This window comes from Callorhinus ursinus, unplaced genomic scaffold, assembly GCF_003265705.2.
Source record: "Callorhinus ursinus isolate GAN/ISIS: 27379988/994484 unplaced genomic scaffold, GSC_fseal_2.0 scaffold6, whole genome shotgun sequence".
Lineage (NCBI taxonomy): Eukaryota > Metazoa > Chordata > Mammalia > Carnivora > Otariidae > Callorhinus > Callorhinus ursinus.
The window spans coordinates 68,417,826-68,441,845 of record NW_027397068.1 but is presented as its reverse complement, the minus strand read 5'-3'; the positions used below and the strand labels follow the sequence as shown (position 1 = coordinate 68,441,845).

Here is a 24,020-nt window from a genome sequence, read left to right as displayed (position 1 = left end):
GATCCTGAAATTCTACTCCCATGCATATACCCAACAAAAATGCACTTAGATGTGTTCAGTGTAGGTATAAGAACATTTATAGCCACGTTACTTGTATGTAATAGTCCAAACAAGACACAGTCCAAGTGTCCCTCGATAGTAGAATGGATTGAGTGTGATATATTCATATTATGGAATACTATACAGCACAGAAAATAAATCAACTCTTGAGTGAATCTTACAAACGTAGTGTTGACGGAAAGGAGCCAGACATAAATTAATTGGTACTAAGTAGTTCCATTTCTAGAAAGTTAGAAACTGGTGAAACTGAAGTCTGGTGTAGGCTTCAGGATAGTGGTTACCCTGCTGGCTGTGAAGGGACCGGGGAAGGGAGGTGTGCTGGTAGTGTTCTATTTGTTGAACCGGACTGTGGTTACACAGGTGTGTTCACTGCAATAAATCCGCAAAGCTGTGTCTTAGAATCAGTGTCTTTTTCTGTATTGAAGTAATTTTAATTAAAATGTTAGTAAAACAAGCATTCATCACACAGACTCTTGACGTCGAACGTCAGAGCTATAGCTTTTAACGCACTTGGTCTTCGTGTAAAATAGGATATAAACATCGTTAGGACTGGAATGGCTTTTTGGATCTTATCATTAGACCTGATCCCATTTGCCTGTTGGCAAGGCCTGCTCATGTTCCTCGCCTTCAGACTGAAGTTCTTGAGGGGGAATATCACTCCATTTTGGTGAGCTCACCTCCAGATTTTGCTTGTTTCAATTTGCTATGAATCTTCTTGAAGTCCCGCTAGAGTCCATCAACCTAAGGACTCCTCTGCCCCCAAAATCAAACTTGCTCTCAGTGTCCTGCCTCCAGCATGGAGAACAAAAAGACAGCAAGCTCCTCTTCAGAGGAATCCTCGAGACCAAGGACCACCACTCCCAGACCTGACCCCTCTAGCCACCTTGATCTGCCCTTATTTTCCTTTGTCCCACTCCGTCGCCGCATAAAACGTCCCTGGTGTGGTCAGCTGCCTTCTGATACCGCACTCCGTCTTGGCGACAGAGACTGTAGGGTCCTAAAAGGCAGAACTGTGCCTCACAGTCCATTTTATTTTATTTATTTATTTTTTCACACTCCATTTTAAATGCCGCAGCTTTGGCATGGTTTCTTGAGCAAAGCCGCTGCTCAGAACTACTTGCTTTTTTCCATCCTGGTCTCCTGAGGGGTGAGGATGGGAGAAGGAAGAATAGGAACATCCTGAGCTTGGTTTAATCCTTTGATATAAGAACCTGCCACACTCACGTGACTCAAAGCTTCATGATACACAAATGTGTCTGTGGGTCCCACATGGAGAAGTGGCAGAGTGGGGGGTAGGCCATGGTGAAGCTTCCGTCCAGAAGCAGACGGGGAGCCTGGAGAAGGGCCTCGGGATTCAGCAGCACCGGCAGAGCTGGGCTGGGAGCGGACCCTCAGAGCTCCTCCCTGATGAGGAAAGAGCCAGGGTCAAATCTTGGTTCTACTCGAAAGTATCATTACTCATGACAAAGGGTACTCATTGCTTGTTATGGCATGTCAGGCACCCTGCTATCTTAGTTCACCTTCAAATCAACACAAAAGGGTAGAAACTATTTTGCAGATGAGACAACTAAAGCCAAGACAGGAGAAATAATTTGTCCAAGTTTTCGTGGCTAGTAGAAATAGTAAAGCCAGGGTTCAAATCCAAGCTTGCCATCCTCCAAAGCAAGGGCTAAGGAAAACATGAGCATTCGGGACTAGTAACTAGTGAAAGCAGCCTCAGATGTGACAAGATGTGCACACAAATAGCTATCTACCAGACAGACTGAGAAGTGCCACAGGAAGTGAACAAGCAAGTGTCATGATCGTTTTTGGCTGCAGGGGACTCCATCAAGAATATTAAGGTGAGCGTGGAAATTTTATCTCCATGTTACAATATTATGAAAGACTGAATTTTCAAATTGAAAATTTTCTATAATGACACAGTGGGGCCGAGCTGAGCAGACACTTCCAGAATTCCTCCTTGCAGAGGAAAGATCCTGGATTTAAATATCAGTGGAATATAATTGAGAAGCTAGAGCTGTCTCGAGGATGTCCCCTCCTGGCCACACCTCTGCCGGGTCCCTCCTAGCACCACAGGCAAGACCACAGGAGCCTTAGTACTGTGCATGCTCTCTAAATGCCTCTCGGGCCATGGAATGTTCGTGAATTTTCATTGCAGTATAGACAACCATTTACCTGTTTGAAAGAAAAGCGAAATGGGAAAGACTGCTTTCATAAATGATTGCAGGGTATATAGCATCTATAGAAAATAGTAATTTTCTTTTTAAACAAAGACATGACTTCATTGTCATTGCCATATGTTTACTATAATATACCATTTGTGGAAGTTGCTACAAGTCACCCCCCAAAACTTCAATATTTACATTCAGCCATTTATATTTATATTTAGGCACTGTGGTTTGCAGCATTTGTTTGGGGCTTCAAATTTTAGGGGAAGGCCTACAGATTTAGGGCCAGCCTAAAGTACCAAAATTTGGTAATGGGGAAGACATGAAGAAGATTCCTATTCAAGAAATATTTGCAATTTATTTGTGCAGAGCACTTTTTTCTTGGAAATCTTCTAAGTTTCCAGTTCTTTTATTGAGGCTTTATTTGAAAGTCTGGCTCATGGGTTCCCAACCTGTGAGCTGAAGCATACTGTAACATTTTTACAAAAATAGTGTGAAATAGAGAAGCAGAATGCATTGCATCTCCCATTTGCTCCGACAGTGCATATTTATTTATTTATTCCTTATTCATCAACTAAGGATGTACTCTGTGCAAGGCACAGCACCAGGCCCCTGAAAATAGAAAGACATGGCTCCCACTCTAGAGGAAGTTCCAGAGCATGATGAGTAAGGCTTATCCTGCTCTCGGACATTTTGGGGGCCAAGGAAGTGGGGGCAGCTACACCTAATACCTAGCATGCTGTCATACAAGAAGGAAGCAAAGAAGCCCAGCCCGAAGAGTTGGAGTCATCTGTCCATCATCAGCCTGGTGGCTTTGTGACAGTTTTGGCTTTAGCTTGATGCCCAAGTAGCGCATCTCTATCTGAAGAAGCGTTTGAGTTGCCATTAGAAAGGACATGGGGATACTTTGTAAAATATCAAAGTCTTAGATCAGAGCCAGAAGCAAAGGGAAAAACACAAAATCATGTTGCATTTCAAAGCTTAATTCTGCAACACAGTCTCCAAGGTAATACGGTCTTCCTGTGTTCCTCATGCAGTTTTATTTTCTGGTTATCCCCCAAAATATGTAGACATTATTATTTTTTCAAGATTTATTTATTTATTTGAGAGAGAGCGAGAAAGTATGTGAGCGGGCTGGGAGGGGCAGAGGGAGAGGGAGAATCTTAAGCAGACTCCCCGCTGAGCAGGGAGCCCGACTTGGGTTGTGATCTCAACACCCTGAGATCAGGACCTGAGCTGAAATCAGGAGTCAGACATTCAGCCAACCGAGCCACCCAGGCGCCCCGAGACATTATCTGCTCACGTCCTTGCTGAGGAAATGCGGGAGCACTGGCTATGGTAGCATAAAAGTCCTAGTCAAAATAAATACATGGGCTCTACTACTGCTTCCATTAGTTTCTAGCCATTTGACTTCAGAGAAATTCCTTCATTTTTCCTTTGGCTTCCTCAGTTTCCCCATGTGTCACGTGGAGACAGTCCTACCTCCCTGGGTTGTTGTGACAAGTTATATGTGTGGTGTTCAGGGCATGGCCCCGCCCAGGGACAGGTATATATGTATATTTTATTTTATTTTATTTTTAAAGATTTTATTTATTTGACAGAGAGAGAGACAGCGAGAGAGGGAACACAAGCAGGGGGAGTGGGAGAGGGAGAAGCAGGCTTCCCGCGGAGCAGGGAGCCCGATGCGGGGCTCGATCCCAGGACCCCGGGATCATGACCCGAGCCGAAGGCAGACGCTCAACGACGGAGCCACCCAGGCGCCCCATATGTATATTTTAATACGTTAAGATTGTTAGCATTTAAATATCAAATTTTCCAAAATTATAATTGGTGTTGTGTTATTTATTATATATACGGAATTTTGAGAATTCTCAAAGGTTTTGACGGAGGTGATTTTTCAATATAAAAATAAAAGAAGGTGGGCGCCTGAGTGGCTCAGGGGGTTAGGCGTCTGACTCTTGATTTGGGCTCAGGTCATGAGGTCAGGGCGGGGAGATCAAGCCCCCCCTCCGTGCCGGGCACGGAGCCTCTTTAAAAAGATCCCCTCTCTGCCCCTCCCACCCCACTTGCTCTCCCTCTTTCTAAAAAAATAAATAAATAAAACAAGCCGGGCTGTACCTGCTTTTAAAAAATCGCACTGCACGGTGCTGCGTTTCTCTGTGGAAGTGGGAAGCATTCATAAAAAGCCAACGGCAGCCGAGCCTCAAATACCGCCCCACCTCCCACAAGCACATATGGTTTCCTACTTTCTCCAGCAGCGTGAGTCTAGTTTCAGTCTTTGAAAAAAGCTTCCCCAATTATATGACATTAGTCATTTACCGCGTAGTAAGAAGGCACCAGAAAAGAGCATTCCGGATTTCCGTCTCACGAGAAACGTTGGCAAAGGTCTGGAACCGCGTGTCACAGCTGCCCGTACGGGGCTTCCCGCCCTGCGGTGCCCACGGCCCGTTCTGATTCCCGCAGTGGCACTTCTTCAGCCCCGACCGACAGTTCGCCCCATGAAGGAAATGTGAGTCCCCATTTCTGCCAGCCTTCTGGGGAAAATGCTTCTGGCTGCCCCAGGATAGGACGCTTTCCTCCCTCTCGTGGTCCCGTGGGAGGGTCAGCTCACCATTGAACTTGGACTGCGGAACTCTGGGTATTAATTTTACACACATGACCAAGGAAAAACAATTTATTGAGTTGTTTTAACTTAGTAATTGTGACAAAGGAGGTTCTCTGGGATGGGGAAATGCACGTGGCAGTGCAGAGGAGTCTTTCTAAAACTGAGGCAGAGGAACGGCACAGAAGGTCTGTCTCACATCTGAGGATGCGGAGGGAGCCTTCTAGTGCTCACTCATGGGCTCTTCCTACAAAACAAGGGCAGAGTCTGTCCATGTCTTTGGTGGGGCGGGGGGAAGTTTGCATAATTTATATGGTGACTCGCCTGTAAACCTTAATTAAAAATCTGCTCAAGTTGTGTGAAATGAACAATAGCTCAGTAAAACAGCTTCATGGTAGAGTTCTTTCCTGAATAGAAAATTGATCGGGAAGATAAATCCAAACGCCTTTTTCCCCCCTTGAATCCAAGATATACATGGAAACTCCCAAGTCCAGGGAACTCCTTAGTTTAAAACATTTAAGTCATATCAACTGAGCAAGAAGAATTTTTGAAACACACTAAACTTTTCATGAATTTTGTCATTAAAAATATTCCAAATTAATTAAGGGAAAATTAGTCTGAAAAAAAAATGTTTTTGAGAGAGAGAGAGTGCTCAAGAAAGCACTTGTGAGGGCAGGGGAGGGGCAAAGGGAGAGAGAATTGTAGGCAAGCTCTACACCCAGCCCTGATCCCTATGTGGGGCTTGATCTCATGACCCTGATATCATGACCTGAGCCAAAATCAAGAGTCAGGCGTTTAACTGACTGAGCCACCCAGGGCCCCGAGATGTTTTTAAAGGAGGGTTCTTAGGGGTGCTTGGGGTGACTCAGTTGGTTAAGCATCCAACTCTTGATTTCAGCTCAGGTCATGATCGCAGGGTCATGAGATTGAGCCCCGAGTCGGGCTCTGCGCTGGGCATGGAGCCTGCTTGAGATGCTCTCTCTCCCTCTCCCCCTCCCCCACTTGTCTTTTTTTTTTTTTTTTGGTCTTTATGTTTTAAAAATATTTTCTACATCACTCTTTCAGGCGGAGGAACCTAGAATTGAAAAGGGTGTCAATGGACTATGGCTAAAATATACCAATTTTAGTAGGGAGAAGACCATCTGAGGTCAAACCTATTTGTGCATTTCTACATCCTCAACACATGGCCCTGTCCTGGAATATACTGGACACTCTTAAGTGTTCAATAAATGAATTAATACATGAATGAATCCCTTAAAAGGATGAACTCAGTCACTAACAGAACAAAGAAAATTGTTCACGAGAAAGAAGAAGACAAGAAAACATAATTAGAATTAGAGTCCGAAGGCATAATTTACTTAAGACATGTTTCTGTTGTGCTAAACCTATTTCTTCTTTCTCTCTGCCTTAATCTTCTGGTGGCCAATGTTTGTGTCGTTTGTGGGAAGGTGGGGTGGACAGGAAGGGATAAACGTACTGGCCACCATTGTAGGTACCTGCTTAGTGTGTTCACATGAGCAAAAAAGGTGCATAAAGATCATTAAGTCCAAGCCCTCACTCTGCAGATAAAGAAAGTGAGAAATCATATGACCTGACAAAGGTCCTTGGCCCAACCAGCTGAACATAAGCAATATCATATCATTATTTATTGCTTTGGGAGGAGAAGGGTTATGTGATGCCAAAGGAAACTTATCATAGACCTATCTGATATCAGCTCCCCACCCCAAATGCTGGATTGCGTTTGTTTAGTTCAGCTCAATTGATTGATTGTTTTTGCATTGATTTTAATGAAACAAGCTCAAAAATAATACTCTCTCTCTCTCTCTCTCTTTTTTTAGAGAGAGAGAGGGTATGTGCGTGCATGCGCACAAGCAGGGGGTAGGGGCAGAGAGAGAGAGAAAGAGAGAGAGAGAATTCCAAGCAGGCTCCAAGTGTGGCACAGAGCCTAATGAGGGGCTCCATCTCATGACCCTGAGATCATGACCTGAGCCAAAATCAAGGATGGGACATTTAACCGACTGAGCCACCCAGGCACCCCTCAAAAAATAACACTCTTAAACTTTACTCCGAACAAAAATGGGGGAGTCCTTGCCGGAAATGCATATGTCTGATCCCAACTCCTGAGATACTAATTCTGTGGACCTGCGTTGAGGCTGAAAAATGGGAATTTTTACAAACACATGCATTGATTTGGATGTAGAAACTGTACGCTGGGACACTGTCCCGAAGTGGCTTAGCTCAGCCAGCAACTAAAGCAACACTTGCAGGAAATCCCACTGGCTGATTTATGGAGCTGGTCCAGTGAAGCGTGACGTGTGCAAGTAACACGTGTACGTCCTGCTTTGAAGGCTACTGCTGTACCATCACTATTAGAGAGACATACTCAGTGATATGTAATCATATGCTGCTAATAAGTGCTGCATTCAAAGCCATTTATTTTTCTTAACTATTTGACACTTCGTGAAAGTCGAGTTCACTTCCCAAGACCAAGCTAAATGCTATGCTCGTAACATGATGGAGAGATCAAGAGACACCACCAAGACATCAGAAGGTCCTGGACGAAAGTAGCCAAGCCGGTCTAGTCCTGCTCACAATTGCATCCCTGGCACCCCACATTTGCTGTACACATAGTAGGTGCCTGAAAAAAATATGTGTTTATAAATTAATCCAATACAAAGGAATATAAAACAGTATGAACACTTGGATAAGGCCTCTGTGTATATAAATACCAAATACTTGTAATTATAAAATTGATTCATCCTTTCTTAGAAAAATAATTGATACATTTGAGAAGGAATGAACTGTAAGTCTGGGAGAAAATGGAAGGTGAGAAATCCCAGCGCTGGAGGGGAAATGTGACCTTTCTTTCTGGGATCTGGCTATGTTTCTGATTCCCTAAACTTTCCATTACTCTAAGCCACAAGTTTCTGCAAGGCTCAGTGTATTTTAATTAAACCCCAGTGATGAACACAGACTTGCCAAACTTCATGCTGGTTTGTCCCACTGGGCTTCAAAGCAGGGTCTAGAGAAAACAGTGAGGAGGGGATCTCCTTCACCCACTCAGTAGGAGTTTGCATGACCCTCCCACAAAACAGAATCACAGAATCATGGGGGTTAAGAATTACCCTGCGCGTGTATGATGGTACTGAACAATGATCCTTCCCCTGCCTTCCAGGATCAGCATTCTGTTCTTCATTTGCCTGTTTTGTGTTCACAAACGAAAGGTCTGTCTGTGTGACTCAGGCTACGAAAATGCTTCTCTTGGCAGCCAATGTGGGTATTCCCCACTCGGGCCTCAGCACAAGTCCAGGAGAAACAAGAGGGCCAGCACAGCCACCCTCCCCCGGTGCCATCCGTAATGGTCCCAGCGGCCTGTGCCAACAGCCACAGTGGAAGGTGGAGGCTAGAAGGGAAAGTGTGTCCTGAGCTAAACCCTTCTCAGAGAGGCAGCATTTTATTTATTTTTTTTAAAGATTTTATTTATTTATTCATGAAAGACAGAGAGAGAGAGAGAGAAAGAGAGAGAGAGAGAGAGAGGCAGAGGGAGAAGCGGGCTCCCAAGGAGCAGGGAGCCCGACACGGGACTCGATCCCAGGACCCTGGGACCATGACCTGAGCCGAAGGCAGACGCTCAACCACCTGAGCCACCCAGGCGCCCAGGGAGGCAGCATTTTAAAAGTCAGTGGGCTTGACTGCAAGACAGTATCTCTTTTTATCTTTCCTTTCCTTTTTCTTTCTTTCTTTTCTTTCTTTCTTTCTCTCTCTCTTTCTCTCTCTCTTCTTTCTTTCTTTCCTTTTCTCTTTTCCTTCCTTCCTTCCTCTCTCTTACTCTCTCCCTGTTTCTCGCTGTCTTCCTCCCTCCCTCCTCCCCCCTCTCTCCCACCTTCCCTTCCTTCCTTCCTTTCATTCTTTTTCCTTTCTTTTCTTTTTCCCTTGATCCCTCCTTCTGCCAGCCCTCCTTCTTTCTTTCCTTTCTTTCTCTTTGGGTCTCTCGTGAAAATAAAAAGATCAAAAATCTCCAAGAAATATTCAACCAGCAAAAAAAAAAAAAAAAAAAAAAATTCAACTGGCAGAGGTTTCTGTGAACAGTGTTGGCCTTTCCCCAAATCTGTCACTCCTAGCAACTCAGCCCTTTGCTGTCCATGTGAGAGATACAGGTGGCCACTATGAAAAAGTACGGAGAAACAAAGAGAAAAGTCCATAACTAACCCTTACAGGATAGCCGCGCGTACACTCTAATCTGCAGAACATCCCCGATGGGAGCCTGCGTGGTCCATGCATGTCACGCTCGCGACCCCCCAGGCCCAGGTAGCATCCTTGGCCACTGCATAGCACCCAAAGGCGTTGGCAAGATAATCTTGGTTCACAACATTAAACCAAATGATTTTTGGACTCTGAACACAATTATGACCGTCACCAACTCTGCCGAGTTTACCAGGTAAATAAGGAAAAAATAGGTAGTTAAAATATTAAACACTCCAGGCTTTGGGACAATCGCCTCCTAAAACTAATTTTCCGTTTGCACACGTTCATTTGACAAAGAAGGGTAGGTTTCAGTGAACGGGTCTCCAGGGCCATCCATCCCAGGACTGACTGTTCCCCGGGGACACACGGGAAACTGAACGGCTGCAGCGCAGCCCGAGGGCCATAAAGTTCAAGTCCCAGAGGTAAATTGATATCTTCATGTTAGTCCAGGTCAGCATTTGCGGATGAGTTTTAAAGGGGAATTCAAGAAGATCTGGAGACAGCTCTAGGCTCACGTTTCAATGTTTCCAAGTCATTTTGCTCCTGAGTGGCCAGCACCTCAAATCATCCTCAGTGTCCCAGCGCTGCCATCTGCGAACAGGTGCGCTGAGTTGTGGCAGGGAAACGCCGAGCACTCAGCCCGGAAAATTGTCATGTGAATGATTTACGTGCACATCTTGAGCCCCACCAGGCACTAAAGAGATGGATGCTTCGCTACTAAATCTCACATTTGTCAACATTAATTTAAGGCACTCTGAGTTGGCAGTCAAGAACATACTTTTCAAATAAGCAGCCAAGTTTTCTTCCATTAAATCTTTAGGAGAATATATTACCAACTTCTGGGAAATACCATTTGCAAGAAGCTGAGCTGGAGTAGGTTGAGAAATTGGCCATGTAAAGCTTTAGACCATGGGTCCACGTGTGATCAGCAAGTCAGATGGTGCCATTGCCTCCAAGGCTTCCACAGCTGTCTCTGCCCAACCACAACCCCTGGGATGGCTCGGGCTGCCCTGTGGATTGTGCCACTCTGGGAGGAGGACCGAGAAGCACTGCAGCAACAGAGGACAGGTTCAGAGTCTGTGCTCAGAGAAGGATACGAAATGAAGAGCTCTGGACCATGAGCTCTCGGAGCTCATAATCCAGCTGAAAAATAAGACGGCACCCATGAGAGTATGAGCAACACTGCTGAGCGGCAGGTGACCATGTACCAAAAGATGGGACAGAACTTTGTGGAGGGAGGGGAGAGCATGTTGGAGGGACAGGCAATGTGGTGCTGACGCAAGCTAGAGGCCCAGGACCAGCAGAGGAGGAGCAAGGGGCCCAAGTGGGTCATCAGGAAGGACAAGGGATTGAAGCAGAGGTCATGGTGGGACACAGAGTACCCTGAAGGTCGAGCTGGCAACGGACTGTCCTCTGGGCACCCCAGAGCACCAACGTTTTCTGAAGAAGGGAGAAGAAGAAACCAAAGTTTTATGAAGATTGACACAGAGGCTGTGCTCTATCGGAAGGCAAAGCAGAAGCCTGGCAGTGGACAGAGCCATTAGGACATTGTCGTCATCCCCTAGATCCATGGGTTCAAGTGACAGGTGTGTACTCCCACGGGTGCTCAAGGTGATCCACTAAGGTAACAGGAAGAAAATATCGGAATTCTTATTTGCATTTACTTTTAAAATTGCCTTGGTTTTTAGTGTACATTTTACGTATCTTAAATAGTTTAATAGAAACTGCGTATGTTAGTTACCAACTGACACGTGTCCCTGCCAAATTCAGGTGCTGAAGCTCCAACCGCGAATGTGACCGTATTTGAAGATAGGAGGTAATAAAGGCTGAACAGTCTCGTAAGGGTGGAGCCTTATTTTGAGAGGACTGGTGTCCTAATAAAAAGAGGAAGAGACACCAGATCTCCCTCTTCTCTCACCCTCTGCACCCCCAGGCTCCCCTCCTGCGCACGCACAGAGAAGAGCCCATGGGAGGACACAAGGAGAAGGTAGGTGTCTATAAGCCAGGAGGAGCGTTGTCACCAGAAACCAACCCTGATGACACTTTGATCTTCGACTTCTGGCCTCTAGGATTGTGCCCCCCCCCCAAAAATGCCTGTTCTTTAAGCCACCCCGTCTGTGGCAAACAATCAGCAGACTAATACAACAGATAACACATAAACGATCTATATCTGGAAGAGTCAATTATATCTCAATTAAAAAAAAACTTTTAAAATTTGAGATCCGTATATGAACATATTTTTGCTAATATGCATGATCAAAAGGAGTCTGGGGGGAAATGCTCTAGGTGCTAGGGGCCCGAGTAGAGATGGCAGTGAGTGTTAAGAGCTATTTCAGAGGGAAGATAGAAACTCGGTGAGCCACTGGATGTAGGAAATGAAAGGAAAAGAAGTGTGACTATAAGCTCCCAGTTTTTCAGTCTAGGAGACAGGGAGAGCTCTCTGTATCCCTGTCACAGAGGGGATGGCAAGACTTGATCCCACAGGAGCATCAGAGAAGCTCAAGGACCACAAGGGCTGGTGGAATGCCCTCAGAATGAGAAAGAGAAAGCACCAGAAGGGTGAAAGGAAAATGGGAATTTCAGGGCCACAGAGTTCAAAGGAAGAGAGACTTTCAAGGAGAATAGTTTGGGCAACAGCATCAGGGAGGTCAAGTGGAAGGACCTGAGAAATGCCTTTTGGAATTGCAGGAGGTCACCGAAGACTTTTTGAAAGTGAATTCATTGGTGGGGAGAGAGTGGACATTGGATGGTAGGGGGTTAAGAAGGGACAAATGGAGAGGAAATTAAGGCAGCAGGTAGTGTTTGGATTTCAACCGTGAAAATGTCAGTATCAGAGTCAGAACTGTGTAGGGTGGGAGGTTGTGACGTGTGAGCTTTTCCCTTTATCTTGGACCCCAGAGGAATTCCCCATGACTAGTGAAACAGTGATAACGGGCTGGGTAGGTGGGATGGGGGTCAGGGTGGCGAGGCGACAATAAAATATTCCATCCTGTTCCAGAACCTTCCAGACAGCTCTAGTTTTGTGTATGAGTTTGTGTGATAGAATACAAGGCAGCTCCAATTCTGTAAAGCCAGAAGGGACACACAATACTCAGATCTACAAACTGATTAGAAATCTGGAAATTTCTCCCAATCTTCACATCTTCCTTGAAAGTTTAATGTCAGAGGAAGTTCTGACATAAATGGTGGGACTAAATGGTGGGAAGAGGTTGGAGTTCATTTGGGCGTCAGTATCAGGGTCTCATCCACCAGCACTCGGACACCCAGGAGACCATCCATTCCAGTATTCTGGCTTTGCCTGGGTGGAAAAGTATTTACCACCTATTTCACGAGTGTGCAAATGAATTCAAAGTCACACGTGAGAACTAAATGATATTTATAAAATTCTCTGAGATCCACAGATGAGAGGCACCATTTAAGAACAGAGTAAGTATTATCAGCTAATGACAGAGCACCCTGCGTAAATCAGATTCTCCCAGAAAATAAACCATGTCCTGGGAATAAACTCAGGATTTCTGGAACCCACATTAAACATTTTAGATGAAAAGCAATAATAACGGATAATACTTCAGTAGCCAATCTTTCTGCCTCTAGAATTATCTTCCTCATTCACATCCTTGGACATTTGTGGACCTCATACAGAACACTGACATCTGTCTGGTAGAATCGTTGATTCCCAGGGCTGGAGGGGTCTCCAAGTCCAGCCACCCCTTTGCTCATTTAATCCCCTCAGTGACCCCCATTTGCACGTTCTTCCGTCTAAAGATAGTTTAGAAGTCCTTTTAACCATCCTTTGTATCTTTGCAAGCCAAGGCTCATTTAAGGCTTCTGCTGCCCTAAATCTCTTGTCATGTTCATCCCTGCTTAGTCACTCTTCTCTTTCTGTGTTTTTGCACATCCTTCTAAAATCGAATCCCACTGGCGGGGCCCCCAATTTTTTGCAATAACGGTTTTTGTGCACAGTGATTTGCCTGAATTTGACAAATAAAACCTGACATGACCATAGGGGTCATGCAGCTCATATATATCCTCAGAGAGTGGTTCAACTGGTCACTGAGTGTTAGGTGATGAGGTCCTCTTTAATCCCTGAACTCTGATGTTACAATATCAGTCCCTGGCTTAGCATTCCTGAACAGTATACTAGTATCAGAGCACGACTGGTTAGAACAAACTAACGATGGGGATCAGGGCTGGCTGCCTGTCCTGGGCTTAGCTCTCTCTTGCCCAGATGGTCCAATGAACTTGCCAGGGCCTTTGGTTATAAGAGGGAGGGGCAGAGTGTGGGTGGCTCAGAGTAATCCCTGGAAAAACAGATCACAGTAGCATCTACATGAGGGATACCTCAGGCTGGAGCTGTACCCGGGAGAGAAGACAGTGACAGAAGGAAAGACAGGAGCCATGAGAATGAAGGTCTCATAAGAGAAATTCAGAGATTACTCAAGTTGTGCCTCTAGAGGGTCTCTTTCCATACTTGGACTCTCCATGCAGACACCTGGTGCATATTTGAAGAGAACCTTTTATAAACCCTGAAGTATGTGTGTGCATGCTTGGGGGCGGATGGTTGCAGGCAAGTGTGTCCACGTGTGCTTGCATGTGTGTGTGCATGTGTGCGTGTTTATAAGGTAGGTAGGGCTGCCCATAGGGCAGGGTAGGGTGGCACTTGTCTGTTTATTCTCCACTGGCTCAGATGTTCAGGTGAGGGGAGCAGGTGGGGCTGGAACGCGGAATGGACCCAATGCAAACACAGGGATCTACCCCTCCGTGCGCGCTCTTGAAATCTCTTTCAGAGTTCAAAGAGGTAACAAAAGGTGTGTGTGCCCAGGGTGAGTTTGACACATGTGAAAATATATCCCCAATTGTTTACCTTCTAGAATTTTACAGCGCAAATGAGGAGGCTGGTCCTAACAGCGTGGCAACAGAGAATGTCAAATGTTTAAGCTTCGGTCTCTCAGCATGCACGGGGAAATGGTTTATCTTGGATCCAGGGGCAGCCACTAATGCAATGACGAAGTAATAGAAGGAGGAGCCATCCAAAACAAAAGTTTCAAGGTCACAGAGAATTTTTCTTCTCATCCAAACACAACAGAATCTCATGAATGTCAGACCATGAGCATAGGCTGGAAAATTCCACAGAAATGGAATTCTCTTGGTGTGAGATCTTCGTACCAGAGCTTCAGTTCACAGAGGTTCTCATCTCAGATTTATGTGTGAGGGTCACATAGGAAGCAGCTGAGGGGTGCTCTTAAAATTAGAGCACTTCACAGAAAGAGTGCAAAAATTGACTAGCAATCTCACCTTACCTGAAATCAGCCCCTTTGTATGCATCTGACCAAAAAAAAGCTAATCTCCAAGAAGACCATATTGATTTTAGCCCAGTATTTGAATTTGATATTCATATAAAAATTCAATAGCAATATGTGTTAAAAGAACTCATTCAAAAATAGAAATTCAGGCAAAGTGTAGCCCCCACAAAATAGTGACAAGGAGGCACACCCTTCGCAATCTACCTCAAAAATCAACCTTATATTTTTTTCTATAGGGGTGGGAGGTGCTTTGGTCTGAATATTTGTGTCTCCCCCCCCCCCCAATTCATATATTAAAATCCTAACCTCAAGGTATTAGGAGGGGAAGCCATTGGGAGGTGATTGGATCATGAGGGTGGAGCCCTCCTGATTAGGATTAGTGCCCTTACAAAAGAGACCCGGGAGAGCTAGCGTGCCCCTTGTACCACGTGGGGAACACTGGGAAGGCAACACCGTGAGGAAACTGGCTCTCACCAAACACCAAATCTGGGATGCCATGACCTGGGACTTCTCAGTCTCTAGAATTGTGAGAAATAAAAGTGTATTGTTCATAAGCCATTGAGTTTATGCATTTTTGTTATAGCAGCCCAAACAAACTAAGGCTTTAAAGGTACCTAAAATGGGCTTCAGAGACCTCTAAAAGGCCTATATGCTTAGAAGCATCTGGAATCAAAGCAGTGGTGATGCCTTCCTAGCCTGGTGATTCTACTATTTAATGAAGAATAACTGAAGAAACCCCTAAGATTTCAGGAAATATTATATTTCCATTCAGCTTCTTTCAGCCAAACGTTCTAAACTTTCCAGAAAAGATCCATCACCTACAAATCACTGTTGCAATTTGCATGTACTAATCTTCAAGGGAAAACACACAGTTTCATTGAACTTAGTCTTTAGTGAGCACTAATAATAGGCAACACTTATATAGCTCTTACCACATACCCAGCACTGTTTCTAGTACTTCATATGCATTATTGCACTTGACACACACAAACCCTGAAATGTAGGAAATTTGATGCCTCCTGTTTTATAGAGGAAGGAAGTAAGATGGGAGGTGGAGTCTAACACAGTCAGTAAGTGATAGAACTGGGATTAGAACCTGGGTAGTGAGGTTCCAGGGACTGGTCCCTTGACTGCCTCAAGATGAGGGAGTCCTTGACTAGAAGGGCACCCAGTCCAGCAGGAGGGAGAGAAAAGTAAAAGTGTAATATGGCCATGATGTGGTGACTGTAGGACGGAGGTGTGTGCAGGGGCCGTGGGCACATGGGGGAGGCCGTAGCCTGGTACAGTGGGTCCCCGAAAGGCTGCCCAGAGATGTAGTCACATGAGGGCATCTTGCAAGGTGGGTAGGGGAAGAAGGGGTTGGATGGAGATCAAGCCAGAAAAAGAAGAGCAAGAGCAAGGACACGGAGGGACCCAACACATGATGGGTCCAAGGGTGAGGAAGGGATGTGAGAGATGAGGCTGAGGATGGGGCAGGGTTGGGTCACAGAGCCCTTGAAAGCCAGGTCGGGAAGCTGAGTTTAATCTTGAGGGAGGTGGGAACCATTCAGGGCCATTCTCAGGGGAGGAAAATAGTGGGACAAGCATCTTGTTTTACGGGGAAGGTAGAGCAGGCCATGGAAACTGATCAGAAGGTCAACGCAGTGGGCAAGATGAGCCCGGGAGAAATGGGCTAGAAGAGCGCAGCCGACATCAGCTTCTTTTACTCTCTACACGAGCGCCCATGTGACAGCCCCTGAATTGTGTGGAAGCTGAACACATGTTCACTTTGAAAACAACAAAGGTAGGGCGCCTGGGTGGCTCAGTTGGTTAAGCGACTGCCTTCGGCTCAGGTCATGATCCTGGAGTCCCGGGATCGAGTCCCGCATCGGGCTCCCTGCTCGGCGGGGAGTCTGCTTCTCCCTCTGACCCTCTTCCCTCTTGTGCTTTCTATCTCTCATTCTCTCACTCTCTCAAATAAATAAATAAAATCTTTAAAAAAAAAAAAGAAAACAACAAAGGTAAGGGAGTCTTTTTTGACATTTTGGGCGGGGGGGGGGGGGAGCTTAGCTTTCAAGTTGAACCACTTATTATCTGGTTTTCTTCCCCATCAGAATCTCCCTGGGAGGCAAAGCCCAGAGAGAGCACACGAGAAGCTTCTGATAACCTCTCCACACCAAGCATTTTACTTTTCCTAGACATCTGAAAAAACTGTGAATTTAATGCCAAAGCAGGTCATATGTTCCCAGTCACCCTGCTAACTTCAGGACAGCCTGAGCATTAGGAACCTGGGTGTGCAGATACCAGCTGGTGGCAGACGGAATTCACTACTGACCTTCTTAAATTTAATCCAGACAGCCGAAGAGGAAAGACTTCATATTCTGCTAGACTTAGATGCTCCGTGATCCTCCGAGCCATTCTGTCCTGGAAGAAAACAAGTTGGTTCGTTAAATCGCCCGCATGTGAATTATCAATTCACACCACGTGAAAGAAAACGCTCACATTTCATGGGCAAGATGAAGTACAATTCTCAAACAAATTACTGTGACAGTTCATGCAAAAGCTTGATTTCTGAAGCTTAATTGATACAGCTCACAGATAACCTGACTCATTGGCTCTTAGGCCAGTAAAACATGCATTAGACCTCCCATGTACCTAGTGTTACATAGAAACAGCAAGAAACTGTTAGAGAGAGAAAAGGGTTTAGGCGCCGTACTTAATTCAGACTCCGCAACTGCGATAGGTTTTCATCGGCATGTTATCTCCCCAACGGTCAACGCATTCCAGTGAGTGTAAAATGAAGGACTCCAAAGTTCGTGTTTGGGATCACAGACTTTTGAGGACAGGTGAAACTCCCCTTTTCATAGACAAAGAAATGATACCTGCAGAGGCTGCCCCATCACCAGTTACTGCTGGAATCAGAGGTTCACCAACCAGTGTTCTTTCTGCTACGACAGACTTAATTTAGGTGCCGTGCCTCTGAAGAGCGAGACCTCGTGAAGACTTTCGAGTCACAAAACCCTCCCTAGGGGTTAAGTTTAAGTTTACATGTGAAGTTTAAACTTACTTTATAGGCTTTTAAAAAGTGGAAGTAATTTTCATTTTAGAAATTCTAATAAGCTCAAGTCTTTACTTTTCATGGAGAAATGAGTCCCGGGCCAGGATATGACAAAAAGGACTCTCCCCCCATGACCTGCCCATATTTTCAGACTGTTCCTGAAGGGCAATGTGTCCCTGGCTCCATGGCAACTCAGAAAATCCCAAAGTACTTGAGCCGGCTGAGGCCTTAGCCTAATGGAATTCAAACCCACATTACACTTAAAAACACATATGCGCGCGCACACACACACACACACACACACACACAAACTGCAGTGCAATCAAATGGTGAATTAAAGGGAGAGCTAGTCTAGAAAACCCTAAAGAAACATATGTTAATTGAGCATCTGTCGTTGCTAGGCCCTGTGTTCTCTCCCCTAAATACATGGTCTCACCGAGTTCCTAAAATTGCCAAGCAAGGTAGGGATGGGCATAAAGATTCAGGCCGAGTTCTTCCTTCAACAAATATTTGCGCGAGCATCTGCTACATGCCAGGCACCAGAGTATACAAAGTATACAAAGGAGAAATAGACATACTTTGTTTTCCGCCTGCAGTGAGGTCACAGCCTAACAGGGAGGGGGGGTAGGGAGTCAGGTGCATTCACCAGCACTGTGTTGGTCACACAGCAGCTTGTGCCTTGTTAGATGATCATGAAATTAATTTAGTGGGTCTCGATCAGCATTAAAAATAAATGAATGAACAAATAAATCAAGTAGACCAGAACAGCACAGAATAAGAAATATCAGCATGCACGCGGTAAAGGTAAGGAAACTCACATGGATTAATGTCTGTATATCTGTATTGATTGTGTATATGTCTGCGTGTATGGGTTTGCAATGTAAAATGTATTTCCTTTAGTGGGTCATGGTGAAAAGAAGCATGAAAGCTCTCCAGTTATAGAACAAAGTGACAAGTGCTCTATTAGAAGTTCACACAAAATGGTAGAGCAAAAAGGAGTCAGCGAGTGTCTGCCTGTGGATCCATTAGCACCTGGCCCCAGAGGGAGCTGGGAACAATCTTGGTTTCTCACCAAAGACAAATTCTCTTAAGGATGGGATGTCCAAACCTAATAATGCTCAGCGTTAGGACAAGCTCGACAAGGACTGGTATGAAGTTTCAGGGACTAGAGGTAGGGGTCCCTTCTCCTGCAACATTGGAAAGAAGGTGGGCACCTCTGAAGCCAAGAGAAGGCACAATATTAGCTCTGTGTTTGCACAGTGAAGCCAGACTGAAGAAGAGGGAATTAAACCTCAAGAAGATGGAACCCGTATCTAGCCCTGATTGCTAGACGTGTGGGAGCTGCTGGAAGGTCCACCAGCACCAGCTAGGTCTGGAATGAATTCCCATCCTCCCACTGTCGGGAGAGGGCAGGAAAGAGCCTCTGGAGTCTGGAAAGCGGGGAGATGGGAAGTCAGAGGCGGGGCCCTTTAGGTGATCCTAATCTCAAGAGCAACCGCCCCCTCTGGGATGGCAGGTTACTGCAATCTCCCTTATCAGGATAGAATCATTATTAAATTTTCTCTTCTTTTAATAAAGCTACCTTCAGATATTCTAGATACCATGTTGATTGTTTGAGGATCGGTGGCAGTCCGCTAGACTGCCATGCAGAGATACCTCCTCCAGTTTCCAAGTGAGGATTCAGGGCAAGAGAAATCAAGACCTTCCTATAGAATAAGATGAGTGGGGCACCTGGGTGGCTCAGTCGCTAGGCGTCTGCCTTTAGCTCAGGTCATGATCCCATCATGGTCCCAGGGTCCTGGGATCCAGCCCCACATTGGGCTCCCTGCTCAGCGGGAAGCTTGCTTCTCCCTCTCCCACTCCCCCTGCTTGTGTTCCCTCTCTCGCTGTGTCTCTCTCTGTCAAATCAATAAATGAAATCTTTAAAAAAAAAAAAAAAAGATGAGTCACTCAGGTTGTAAGGCTCGCTGACATGGGAGTTAAGTGACTGCAACAAGAAGTAGCTCAAGGGGCAGTCAAGATCATTATGTTATTTTGGTGACTTGGTTATTCCATATTTATCATTTAACAAGCAATGACATGAAATGAGGTCAAGATTAATAATCATATGTGTTATTTAATCCACATTTCCCTTGTACAGACTTATGATAATAAAGTGTTTTTTTTTTTAAGTAATCTCTCCATCCAGTGTGGGGCTCCAACTTACAACCCCGAGATCAAAGAGTCACATTCTCTACCTATTGAGCCAGCCAGGTGCCCCCAGACTTATGACAAGAACTAGGTACTACACAAAATAAACAGCCCCCAAAATATATAGAAAAATAACAATTCGATGTTTATGTTTTATGTTTCCTCACCTATCATGTGTGACAGAACCATACAAAAAACAGTCTTTCATAAGCTCCCCTTCACTATAGGTGATGGCTAAAGAAAGAATACCAGCATATGTTGAAAGCAGGAGAAATAATTAGGGTATGAGTGTTTATTCTATTAAGAACAAATAGTTGATGTTAAAGTGCTTCATGAACTACATGGTATTCTGAAAGTATTGACCATTTTTTAGTTATTATCAATGCCAATAAATTATTACTAAGTAAAAAGTGAAAAGCATTAGTGCTCACAAGTAGATAAAATTGTATTTGATGCTTCCCGAGTATGTTGTTTTTCACACATCTTTAGTTTTAAACCAAGGACTCAGGTGTCACTAACATTTTCAAGGGTTAACAATAATCAGGCGGAAAGTTTAATAAATAATTGTTCTTCGTAAGAGAAGTACAGATTGACTTTGATTATTAAAAATGATCTTCATTGTACAGAGAGAGAAACAGAGTGATTTGTCCAGCATCACATGGTGGCGGAACCAGAATAGAAAGTCAGACCCCCATGACACCAGAGTCCTTGCATTTTAACTTCTTTTTTTTTTTTTTAAGATTTTATTTATTTATTTATTTGACAGAGAGAGAGAGACAGCGAGAGAGCGAACACAAGCAAGGGGGAGTGGGAGAGGGAGAAGCAGGCTTCCCGCCGAACAGGGAGCCGCATTTTAACTTCTAACCTTGCTCATGATCTTGGTTGTTGGTTTGCTTTTTCATACAGAGCCATGAGCTGTTTTCTATTCTTTGTCCAGAATAGAGATGATCATAGGTAATATAATGATTATATATCATAATCACACACATCACAAAATCAATAGTATCGTAGAATGGAAAGCTCTCCCCAAACATCAGCAAGACAACTTCATCTTTTCTGTTGCTAAATCCAGATTCAAAAGTTTTTTGGTTCCTTAGCTTTCTTAATTTTTTTTTTTTTTTTGGTTTGGCTATGTTTCAATTAAAATTAGGTGTTACCACCTTGTGTTTAGGGGGAAAAAAAGTCTTGAAATAATATTTCACACAAGAAAAGTAAAGTGGGTGCGTTGCTGGTAGAATTTAACTTAAATACGTGAAGTTCTGCTTAAAGGTTGTTCAACAGATAAGTTGTATGGGGATGGAGAAAGTATCTACAGTTTCAAAAAGCAGTGAAAGATATATTCAATAGTTTTAAATGGGCAAGATTATACTTTCTAATCTAGAGATGCACATTTGGGTGGTAAAACTATTAAAAGTTAAACCCAAGGAAGGGATTACCACAGAAGTTCAGCCGAAGAGTTACTTGGCCGGGGGGGTCTGTGATTGGGATGGGACACACGGAAGGGGCTCGCGGGGTAGTAGTGAAGTTCTATTCCTTGACTTGGGTGGTGTCCCCTTACGGTAATTCACAAACCCATGCACTTGATTTGTGGGGCTTTCTGTATCTACAGGTTGTTTGTTTTTTTTCCTTTTAGACTAAAGGGATTTACATAAATAAATCACTTGTTTAAAATCGGGAACTAAGAATACATTGATCAATTACTTGTTTTCAGGTCTGGTAGGACAAAGAGAAAATGAAAGCGCATGTTCCCTTTTAGGTTTTAATCAAGTTCAGAGCAGCTCAGAATTTCCCCTCCCAGTAGGCATGGTCAAGATAAACCCCAGGAAAATTCTACTAAACAACAAACCAGGGCCAGCAGTCCCATTTACAGCAGAATACCTGGGTCTGGGCTCCCAGCCAGCACGGCAAAGGCCTCTGCTGGACCTCCTGGCCTGGCTCCACGGACGAGAAAAGAAAGCACATTGCAGAGGACACAAGCCATGGTTACGCGATTCTCGTTCTCCGGAGTCTATCTTCACTCCTGTTTCTGTTGCTGAAGAAAACGCTTCGCCCTCTTCTGTTTATTTGCACAGAGGGCTGTTTAACATAGGGGCACAAAGGGTGGGGGAAAGCCACAACCATGTGGACCAGAATGATTTCCAATCACAATAAACATGCCCAAAGAGGGAGGAAGATGGCAAGTGATATATTTCCTTTCCAACATTCTTTAAAATAAATGTAGGGCCCCGGAGGAGGCAGCCTGATATGTTCCCACTAGATGACTAAGTGTGGAGAAGCACAAGTCTTTGTACCCTACCTGCGCTATGCCCAGGCCCCATTCCAGATCCCAGTTTGGCAACTGGCTCCCAAGGGCGTGAGTATCGGGACCCCATCTACAATGCCAAGTCACCTGGGCTGCTCCTGTCTCTTGCACTGGCCCTTGGGAGTTTGACATCAGGGAAGATGCTCCTCTCTGATACATTCTGCAAAGCTTCCTGCATCTTCTAAAGCAGTTGCAGACCACTGAGCAATGCTGTGATGGTTTAGACACCCCAGCCATGACAGGCCACAGCTGGGAGCGAGCCAAACCTACACTCTGGTCCATAGTCACATTTTGAAACTATTTCCCCTGAAGCATGTGAGCAAAATGCACACAAATTTTAAGTAACATATAATTGTTGTGAAAGAATATAAGGGATTATCTTTTCTTCATCTGCTTCTATGAATTTCTCCCTTCAAATGGCTAGGTCCACGTGTCATTCTGCATTACTCACTTTGAACAACACACAGAAACGCTGAACACCATGGCACAGGACACACTATGCACTATGAAGCCTTAAAACATAAACACCACCAAGAAGCTGAATTCTCCCACTGCTGTCGGAACGGAGTATAAGAGCATAATTTCTCAAGTCCCATAAAAGGAGAAAAGCTCTCATTTTCAACATGAAAAGACACCCTCCCCCACCCCACCCACCACACATCTAACACTAATGACCTGGCCATCGAAGGGCTCCCATTTGATGATTAAACTTTGCAAGTCTACCAAATTCCCATCTTAGGCAGCTTATTTACTTGTTGTTCAAAGCAACAGTCTATGAACATGTTGTGCTGAAGCATAAGAGAATATATGATAGCTTTACAGGGTGACCTGTTGCTATTATTAATGTTGTCCCCTAGAGTTGTGCAGTGCACAACATGTGAGACTACATACAGCAGCCCTGATTATTCTTACAGCATCAGAATATACTCTTTACTCGTATATTTGCATATTATGTATACTATAAAAGTAATATTTGTATTATATCACTATATAAATCTGTTCCTTCTGTCACATACCCATGTAAACCCTATTGGTTTGTCAACTCTTATTCCCTAAGTTTCATTATTCTAAACCAACATTAATAAGCTAATTATGTTTAGTGCCTAAGTGTGAGGTTCTTTTTCTTTTTAATCTTTGAGTTATAAATCTATTTGAAAGTCAGACTTAGCTTCACCTGAGTCAACTGTGATCATTGATTTTCCCTCCTTCCCATTCCACCGGTCACCCAAATTGGAGCTGGATTCTAATTCTACCTTATAGATCTCTCTCAAGTCTCTACCCTCTCAAGCCTTCTCATATCTCTTCCAGACCATTATGGTAGTTTTTCAACTGGCCTTCCAACTTCCAGTCTCTCGCAAATCAGCCAATCTGTCACATTATAGCAAGAATTTCTTCCTCAAACACAGATACGTTTAGATCACTCCTCTGTTTTAGAACATTTAATGGCTTTATATTCCCCAAGAGATGAAGTCCAAACAAGTTTCTGCAGTATATGACCTGTCTATAGTCCAATCAGCGTATCAGTCTGGGTTAAAATGACTTCCAATACTAACCAACATCCATTCACGCATTTATTGAATGAAAATCCATTGCATCCTCTTAAAAACACAGCGGGATGGAGGTGTTATCTAACGTGACAGTGGTGATCGTTTTGCAGTATATGAAGGTATCAAAGCAAGACACCTTAAACTTACTCGATCTTATGTATCAATTATATCTCAGGAAAGTTGGGAAAAAATGAAGTTACAAACAAAGATGTCTTAAAAACACACACACACAGTGGGACTCAGAAGGACTGGAGAAAAGTAGTAAGACCCATTCCCAGACTTCGGGGTGTAAATACTTTGGCCGGAGATACCGACATGTAAATAAGCAATTATAATCGACCATGGTGAGGGCAATTTGGCCCCAAGCTGCTGTGCCAGCCTCATATTCAGTGATGCTCCTAGGCATAAGTATCTGCTTCTTTGTTTACGGCTACCTGTTTTTGATTTATACCCCTACTCTAGCAAATTCTTACATTGTACTGCGATCATTTGTTTAAGTGTCTCTGCTCTCTGCGACACCGAAGGCAGCCCCTATATTTTAAGGAGCTGTGACTTCTCCAGATCCT

The 24,020-nt window shown here is 44.4% G+C and overlaps 1 protein-coding gene across 1 annotated transcript in view; it reads right to left on the bottom strand.

Moving 5' to 3' along the window:
- Positions 1–1,284: 1,284 nt before the first annotated feature.
- The window catches only part of SCAF8 (SR-related CTD associated factor 8), a 201,118-nt gene continuing 178,382 nt past the window's right edge, over positions 1,285–24,020 (bottom strand). The window contains exons 22-23 of the transcript XR_003206827.2: positions 16,693–16,781; positions 1,285–1,464 (exon numbers count right to left, since the gene is read on the bottom strand). The gene's annotated coding sequence lies outside the window, so the exon portion shown is untranslated. The remainder of the gene's footprint in view (positions 1,465–16,692; positions 16,782–24,020) is intronic.